The 8890-nt window shown below is 38.6% G+C and overlaps 1 long non-coding RNA gene across 1 annotated transcript; it reads left to right on the forward strand.

Moving 5' to 3' along the window:
* The first annotated feature begins 5661 nt into the window (after positions 1–5661).
* Positions 5662–8652, forward strand: LOC148128276 (uncharacterized). The gene is made up of 3 exons (XR_015741541.1): positions 5662–5823; positions 6122–6208; positions 8545–8652. It is a non-coding gene; the product is annotated as an uncharacterized LOC148128276 (long non-coding RNA).
* The last annotated feature ends 238 nt before the right edge of the window (positions 8653–8890 follow it).

An 8890-nucleotide genomic window follows, 5' to 3' on the forward strand; every position in this document is an offset into this window, starting at 1 on the left:
TCATTTTTCTCTTTTTGGATTGTTTTCTCAGACCTTAAAATCCCCTTTTTCTTTTCCTCTTCCTCCTCCTCCCCAAAGAGAACCCATTGTTCATCCAAGATGGCTTCTTCTTCTTCTTTATTCCAGTCATCCTGCTGCGTAGTCAATTTTTCATAAGTACATACCGCCATTTCTAAAAATTGAAAAAGAGTGCCCAAAGTATCTTTTCCCTCTTGCTCTTCTTTCTTATATTTTTGATATTGAGTTTTTAGTTCATCCAAAAGCAATGCCATCATGAAGAGAAAAACTTCTTCAAAAACAACCACCCAAGTATTTTTAATCAAGAATAATTCCAAAAAAATTCCAAAGTCACTAAAAAATCCAAATAAACTATTTCTTTCAATACTTTTTTTTTCCTTCTTCTCTTTCTCTTTCTGGGGTTACTGATTAATCAAAAAGTTCCCATCAAAATGTATCTTTCTTTGAAGTTCTAGGCAATCTCCTTTTTCAAGCTCTGCTCCAAAGAATTTTTTTTCCTCTCCCCCCACTTACAACAGCAATTTCCCTTTAAACGCTCAGAAATCCATACCTCAAATACGGGTTTTCCAATTTCTGAAGTTGTTAAATCCAAAGTCCAAAATCCTTTCTCTCATAACTTTCAAGTTAAAATACCTTCGGTGCCCAAATATATTTTCCAGTTCTACGTCTGCTATTTCAATGGGGTGGGAGAGTGAATAATAAAAAAAAGTTTTCCCTTGACAGCTTTCTCCACCGCTTTTCTCTTCTTAGGGGTACAATGTATCTTTAAGGCAATAAGCTATTCCATTCCAGGTTTTTAAAGGTTGTTATTTTCCCGGCTCAGCCAACACTTTCACTTCTGAATCTTCTTTCTCCTTCTTCCTCCAGCACAATCTTTTCCAGCTGCTGGCTTCTTTGTGGCACCATTGCTGACCGCCGCTCCACCACCTTGAGAAAAGGAGGTTAAGCTGGGTGAGGAGGGGGTCTGCGACACTTCCAAACCCCTTCCCAGATCCTCCCTATCTTCGGTTGCCTCTACAGGGCAGCCTTATCCTCCAGATCCGTCAGGATCGGAGGCACCAAGACGGCTAGCACAGCAGGGATTGTGGAGAGACGCGAATCCCTGCTGTCACCAAAGCCCGGCAACCCAGAAGTCTTTACTCAGGTGCTTTTTTGTCTCACTTGTGTCCTCAGCCTTTCAGATGTGGCTGTCCTGTAGGGAAGAACATTTATGGACTAAGGTGTCATTAGAGGAATGACTATAACCAAATAAGACTAAAAGCCCAGTTAAAATCTACTTTGTGACAGTAAAGGGAACTACTAGTTTATTAACTGATAAAGTTTGCAAATGTTGTTTTTAAAAAGTGTGATGATGGATACTAAGTGAGTGTCAGTCTTGCATCCATTCAAAACCCAAGAAAGAAAACCCCCAACTTCATTGAAGTAGAGAAGAGGTACTTTTACTGAGTTTGAAATGATAGCAGCGAAAGAAAAACAAAACCTGATCCAAAAGGAGTGAAAATTACATATTGAAAGCTTCCCCAAATCCCTCCCCCCTAGGAACCCAGGCTGAATGTCCAATCCACGTTCTGCATAGTGTCATGTGGAGCACATCTTCAGGTGTTTTTGTCCATCTGGAATTCTAGGACGGTTGGCCTTGACTGGGCATAAAAAAACACCATTCAGCAGTGCAATAATATTTGGGAGCAAACCTCCATTTTAGTTCACATGGACCTTCATCACCTCAACTCACTTCCAAACCCACATACCATGCCTCCCCTCCCATTACTATGGCAGCCGAGAACAAGCAAGCATTAAACGGAAAAGCCATGCAGGAGATTCGCCTGACATTGAGTCCAAATGCTTTATTTTGTTTCTTTTTTAGTTCTCACTTCCTTGTGGTGCTCACACAGAACATTGGACAAGCTGGATTACAACGCTTGATAAGCAATCAGAAATCAATTGGACTTTGTGCAATGTGCTAACCCATGCTTTACTTCATTGTGTTTAACTGAAATGGCCTGAGCTCTTACAACATTACTGAGCCACCCCCCAAAAATCAGAGTCAGGATCCTATAATAGTGGTTGGGCCACATGATTTGAAGAAGATACAGGTCCAATCCTTGGCATTTTCAGAGAAGATAGAAAACATTCCGACTGATAGCTTGGAGAGCTGCTTCTAATCAGCAAAAATAAACTAGATGGAGTGATGATGTGATTCACTAACAAGCAGTCCTTGTTGTTTTGATTACAATTTGGAGATGCATTTCCACATCAAGCATGAAAATAGTAATAATAGTAATAATCTTGATTGGAGAGAATCTACATCATAGTTGGTTTCTTTTTCAATTCAAAGTAGAAGCCCCAGTTTTTTACAGTATTTCTGATATTTGTGAAGATGGGTAGCACTCCCACTGAACAAGAAGACATCAGAGGTTGTGTATAAAATCTTCCTTTCTTTGCAACATTAAGATCAAATACATGGATGCCTATTGCTATCTCTCAAAAGTGATTGCTGAGGGGATATCCAAAACATACCCAGTCCTCTGTATTAAATAGAGCTCCATAAATAAATCTTTGTTTCTGAATCTGTTTTCTGCCTACAGAATTAATATGAAACTATCAATCGATTAGGTTTGAATAACATGTATAAGAGCCATTGGATTAATGGTTAAGGCACTAGGCTAAATCTTAGAGCCAGTCATTCTCTCTCAGGCCAACATACCTCACAGGAGAATAATAGTAGTAGAAGAAGGAGGAAATAATATTAGATATATTTGCTGCTTTGTATTACTTATAAAATAATAAAGACAATAAATAATAAAAATAAAATAAAATGTGGAGCATGAAGTAATACCTGGAGTAATAGTGGTGAAAACAAAGAGTAACTATGATCAATAGCACGTATTCAATATTATATTATGTGAAATATATTGAAGCAAGCTTATTTCTCTGTGCTTATGGTATCCACAGTTTCTTGCTTAGAGATTCTGTTTAGGGACAAAATTCCTTGTGGGGGAGGGGAAAAAATCAGGCTCGGTGCTGTGACACATACATGTCCTCATCAACCCCTCCCCCCACTCCACATGATGGGGCTGCCTTTGAAAATGACCTTGGTACAAAATGTAGTGGCTAGAATGTTAGTGGAAAAGAGGTACTACTGTCATGTTACATCAATTCTCTGGTCACTGCACTAATGACCAAAAGGTTTCTGAGTCAGATTTCAAGCACTGTTTTTGACCTATAAAGTCCCATTTTACTTGGTTCCAGGGTGCCTTAGGGACCATCTCTGTCAAATAGAATCAGCTCAGCTTGTATATGGATGCAGAGAAGGGATGCTCAGAGTCCTGCCTCTCTAAGAATTCAAAGGGACATAGACCCAAAGGCAGTCTTTCTCTATAGTAGCCATTTTGTTGAACATCTTATCCTTAGAAATATGCCTGATATCCTTTGTTTGTATTCTTCAAAATTGTTAAGATAATGCTATTTTAACAAGCATTTGGTGCCTGATTCTGAAAATTGCCATATGATTTTATGATGTTCAGGATTCCTGCTGGATCAAATAGCTTTTTATTATATTTTTATTATTTGATTATACACTTTTAACCTTGTCAGTGTATGGAATCTCAGGAGCTACTCTATACTGAATTTTTCAAAAATAAAAATAAAATGTTAAGTAAAAATAGCCGAAGCATTATTAACACTAAAAAAGAATTGGTGTTAAATTTATTTTAGTATATTATTCAATTTTTTATAATAAATAGACCTGATTGACTTGTATAATAGATCTCATTGACATGTATAATGTGGCTTTATCAGCCTTGCTCCAGTGGAATTAGCTTGTCTTCATAGCTTCATGAATATGTTAAACAGAAACAAGGATAGGCCTGAGGTACCCCACAAAGCATGAGTCAAAGGGGGCTTCTGAGGCTTCTCAGAAAACAATAACTGAATGAGAAACTGCTGGTGACCTTCTACCACTGCACCATAGAAAGCATTTTGACATATTGCACCTCTGTATGGTTTGCCAATTGCACAGTGACAGATAGGAAAGCACTCCAGAGGGTTAATGTCATTGCCCAGAAGATCATTGGTTGCCCTCTCCCCTTTTTGGAAGAGCTTTATAGCTCTTGCTGCCTTAAGAAAGTTCAAAACATTCCCAAAGATCCTTCTCATCCTGGGAACTCTTTTTTTGAACTATTACCATCTGGCAGATAGTACAGAATAATAAAAACAAGGACAAATAGGCTGAAAAACCACTTCTATCCCAGTAGCTCTTTTGAGTTCTGCTGTATAGTGCAGTGTTGGTGTGGTGTCGGGGGTTTCCAGTTCAATGTGTGAAGGGTGAAGGATGTGTGTTTGTGTTTATTTTCATGCTCATGGTCATGATGTGCACTGAAGATGGTATTTGATTTCGTTGTATGAGCTGCAATGACAATAAAATAAACTAAACTAAAGGGCCTCCCCGAAATCTCACTAATACCAGTTGGAAGTGACCTGGAAAAAAGAGAAACATAATGATGTGCTTCCCACTCACAACCTCCTGAAACCATACAGAAGATCAGTGATACTGAAGGTCATCAGGATATCAAAAAGGATCAGAGGAAGGCACCATCTCCAGTCCAGTTCCACTATAGGTCATCTACAGATGTTATCAATATCCCCATTTCCTCCACCCTGTGATATTCTCCACCCACCCACCCCCAGAGGTGGAGCAGGACCCCAGGTTCCTGGAATTCTGAAGAAAAATTAAAACATGGCTCTGAGGCCTCATGTAAGAAGCCCAGAGATGCACATTGCCATATCACTGACTGGTACTCTAAGAGGCCTCCCTTTACTTTTTAAACTAATTTTAACAAGGCTTTAACAGATCCTTTCTAACTGTTTAATTTAAGACCTTTCTAATTTTTTAAAATTTTTATATGCTGTATATTTGCTGTATGTTAATGTACCCCACCCTCTCTGAGACAGAAGGGTGGTCCAAAAATGTGAAACTAAATAAATAAATAAATGTTACTTTGATACAGATATGAAATTTGACTGAAAGGTATCAGATAACATCTAATAACAATATCTATCCTCTCTGAAGCTGCTGACCAACTACCTTTTCAAAACCTTTCCCAAAAGGGAAGATCAGAAAAAGGTCAGGGATCATTCAACTCCGGAAGATCCAGTGATAAGTTTTGTGTCTCTCTCAGTCCTAGGAAACAGACATGCCAAACCACAACTGAAATCTTGCCAATAAATTTGCAGGGATCAGTCTAGACAGTCATCAGGAATTAACACTGAGTGGAAGGTGCACATGTATAGAAAGAGACAGGAGAAGAAAATCAGATTCATATGAATGTCCTTAAGAAATCCAGTAAAACTCAAGAATTCCAGAGCAATAAAAAGTGATATTCCCCATCTCCAAATCACACTGATATCAACCTGAGACTAAAACTGATCCAATATGTGAATTCTATCTGGCCCTTAGTGATTTGGGATAGGTTTATGATTGCCAGGATGACCCTGATTTCCTCAGTAACTTCAGACTCCAAGTCCAGCAAAGGCATATTGACATTTCCCAGAACCATAAGTCTGGGGAAATCAAAGCCAATTCAGTACAGTATGGAGAGTTCAGGCAGGGAAGCTTCTGGGCAGCAGGGAGATCAGTACAGAGATAGTAATCCCATCTGTTCACTGGAGCCCGATTTCTCAAACAGAGCTTCACATTTCATTATCTGTGAAGAAATGTCTATGAAGGTCACCAGAGTCTCCTGGATGAACAAAGCCATTCCTCTGTCCCTTTGTTGAAGTTGTAACTGGTCCTCACTCAAAAGCCAGGTAGGTACATTTCTGATATGGGACCCTCACTCAGATCTCAGTTACACATACTGTCTTATCTATGATAAGGCCATGGCCACTCTTGATCTAGTGACTGGGAATTGGGATTGAGCCCACTGAAAGGAAGAGTCAGTAAAAAGCTCTGAGTATGCCTTCCTGTGTTCCACCATAACTCCCTCTGCCCATCACCACTATCTTGTTACTGGCTGCTCCATATTACCTGAACAAACCAACCCCCACCATCATCACCACACCACCTTCCTGCCAGGTCCAAAGTCCCCCTCTATTTAACTTACAGGTGTAAACCAGTCCATAGAGCTCATCCGAAACCTAGACTTGCTTTTACTCAAGCATTCAGCAGCAGCACAGATCCAGATCTAGACAGGTAAGCTGCCATCCACACCTGCTAAAACACCCACATCCTGCACTCTTCTGAAACATCCCCATCAGAACTAAACCAGGCATAAAAAGCACCTCTCAACACAACTGCAAACTAAAATGACTTCTGAGTATGTATCCACTGCATATACTACTCAATGTATCCAAAGGCAATTTTTAGATGAAATGAATTAGAGTTTTAATATTTAGAGTGACCTCAAGTACCTTTTGTAAAACACTGAAGACCTGGCTGTTTTCATGGGCACAGGGCCAGAAGATTGAATGAGTCCATCTCTAAGGGATATTATACTATATAAATTAGTATTTGATTTGTCTGTATTTGATACATATTCCTTTTATGATGATTTTACAATTTGTTTGTCAGCCAGCAGAGTCATAACCTGAGTTGAATGGGTATATAAGTCAAAATAAATTAAAGAAGGAAAGAAAATTTCATTCACAGCACTGGGTTGTGAGGAAATTTGAAACTTCTCACTAAATGGCTAAGCAAACATGCAGACATGTTGAATTGCAAAGAGTTCAATTTCTCCAAACTAGGAAAAAAAGGAATCCAGACAGTGCTGCCCTCATGACCCCAATTGCCAAAGCGCGTAGAGGAGAAGTAATCATTTTTATGTACTTCAACAAATCCAGAGCATAATGTATCAGAGAATTATTTGTCCAAGGACAAGGGTAGTCTTGTGTTTTGAAATCTGCACCTTTAGTTGTAAACGAACCCCACTGTGGCAGAACTTTAAATTTATGATTAGATTGCATCTCATGTAACAGAGTCCATCTTATCGCAAATGATCATCTCAAGGGATAGTCACATTTCCATCTTGGACTGACTGACCTTTGACAAACCAGTGAGCTATCCAAGCTGGATAAACATATTTTATGACAGAACTGCACATATCAGAAAATGTCCTTGCTAAGATTTCTTTTTTACACCCAAATTGTAGTTAAAGCTACAAAAGATGCAATTTTGTGTCATCATCATAGTTTCTTTCTGCACTTCCTCCACTTTTGAGTGTGGAAGAAGCTTACACCATAAAAATCATACCACATTCCAGGGAAGGTCTTTAATTGGTGTCTCTGTATTTTACTATACTGTTTTCTCATTTTAAGATTTAGATGGCTGGCCTACCTGCCTCAGCTGTTTTATTGCACATTTCTTTTCAGAACATAATTCTATAATTTTACTTACCACAATAGATAGGATCCAAAGTGCAGACTGTTGCAGAAAGGCACAACCAAGTAGCTGGGATTCTGTGTTGGCCAAACACCTCTAAAATGTTTTTACTTTTACTGTTCTGTTATTAGTTTTAACCATTATTTTCCATCCATTAGCATTTTCTCTTTTTTTATCTTTTATGTCGTCTGCAAACTAGTTAAATATTCTTAGTCCCAATACAGTTTTATTAGGATCCCACATAGATCATGTAAAAATTAGCAGCCAACAGTGTCTTTAGAGTCATCCAATTGCTTTTGTGCCAAAAGAACAATAATGAGTTCAGGCTTTAAATCTCTTTGGTAACAGCTGGATGATACTGTATGTGAAATTGCTAGTGAGCACACGTGACATATCTATGGAGTGGAGCAAGAAGATAGAAATCTCAACATGTTTGTCATGATACTACAGTGCCAAAGGCATACTGACTTATTTAACAAGGATTGTGATATGATTACATTATGGTGCCTTTTGTGTGATGACATGCAGGTGTTATTTTGATATCATCATGGCTTTCTCCAGATTCTATTGCTAAAGGGGATATAGCCTTTGTCCACCTCTCCCTTTATATATCTGTGTTTCTTGTCCACTAAGAATGCTTCTTATCACATAATTGCTATGCTTCCTCAGGAGCTTTTGTCAAAAGCCATTTGAAAGTCCAAGCACATGTCTATTAAAGAAAGGGAGACAGGATAAGAATCTCAATAATTATTCATTAGAAATTTAACATCTGCCAAGATAATACAAATATGCAACTCAGGCTGCCAATTGGATTGTATAGGTATTTTGAAAATCACTCAGAGCAGTGTCAGAGTTTCAGATTCTAACAAACGCCTGCAAAAATGAGAATGCATCACTAATTCTGTTTCATTGTTAGCATTTGAAAAACATCTTTCAAAAAGGTGTATTGTTGGCTCCATTTATTCTTTTGTGAAGCTCTCAATTGGGCTTCTGCCGACACTTGTGTAGAAAGTGAATCCATCCATCCCAACCATGTAGTGTAATCAGTATACTGATTCTGCAGAGGAGATACACAGTAGTTAAGAAGAATGTTGTTAATAACCATCAATTCAAGTGATTCATCTGATAGGAAATTCCTCTTTTTTTTTGAGATCTCACGCATCAGAAAGAAACAGCAAACAAAAGGATTGAAGCAAAGCATGCCATAACACAAAATAAGACACATCACAGGCCTCCACATCAGTAATCCATGAAATCAGATACAGCCAATGAAGAATGTCTACCAAGAACTTAACTTCTGGAAAAAAAGTCTTTTGGTTGAGTGGGGTGGCCATACTCTGTATATATGAACATTTCTCTCTATATTTGGAGTTGCTTTGTTGCTGTCTTCTGAGGATGCTGAAGTAGGCAAAATTGTAGGCCTCTGTTGTTCAAGGTACAAATGCAACTCCTGAACTCTCTCTCTCTCTCTCGATCTCTCTCTCCCTCTCTGTGTTT

Source organism: Pseudonaja textilis, chromosome 1 (assembly GCF_049901715.1).
Source record: "Pseudonaja textilis isolate UNSWEBS1 chromosome 1, rPseTex1.2, whole genome shotgun sequence".
Lineage (NCBI taxonomy): Eukaryota > Metazoa > Chordata > Lepidosauria > Squamata > Elapidae > Pseudonaja > Pseudonaja textilis.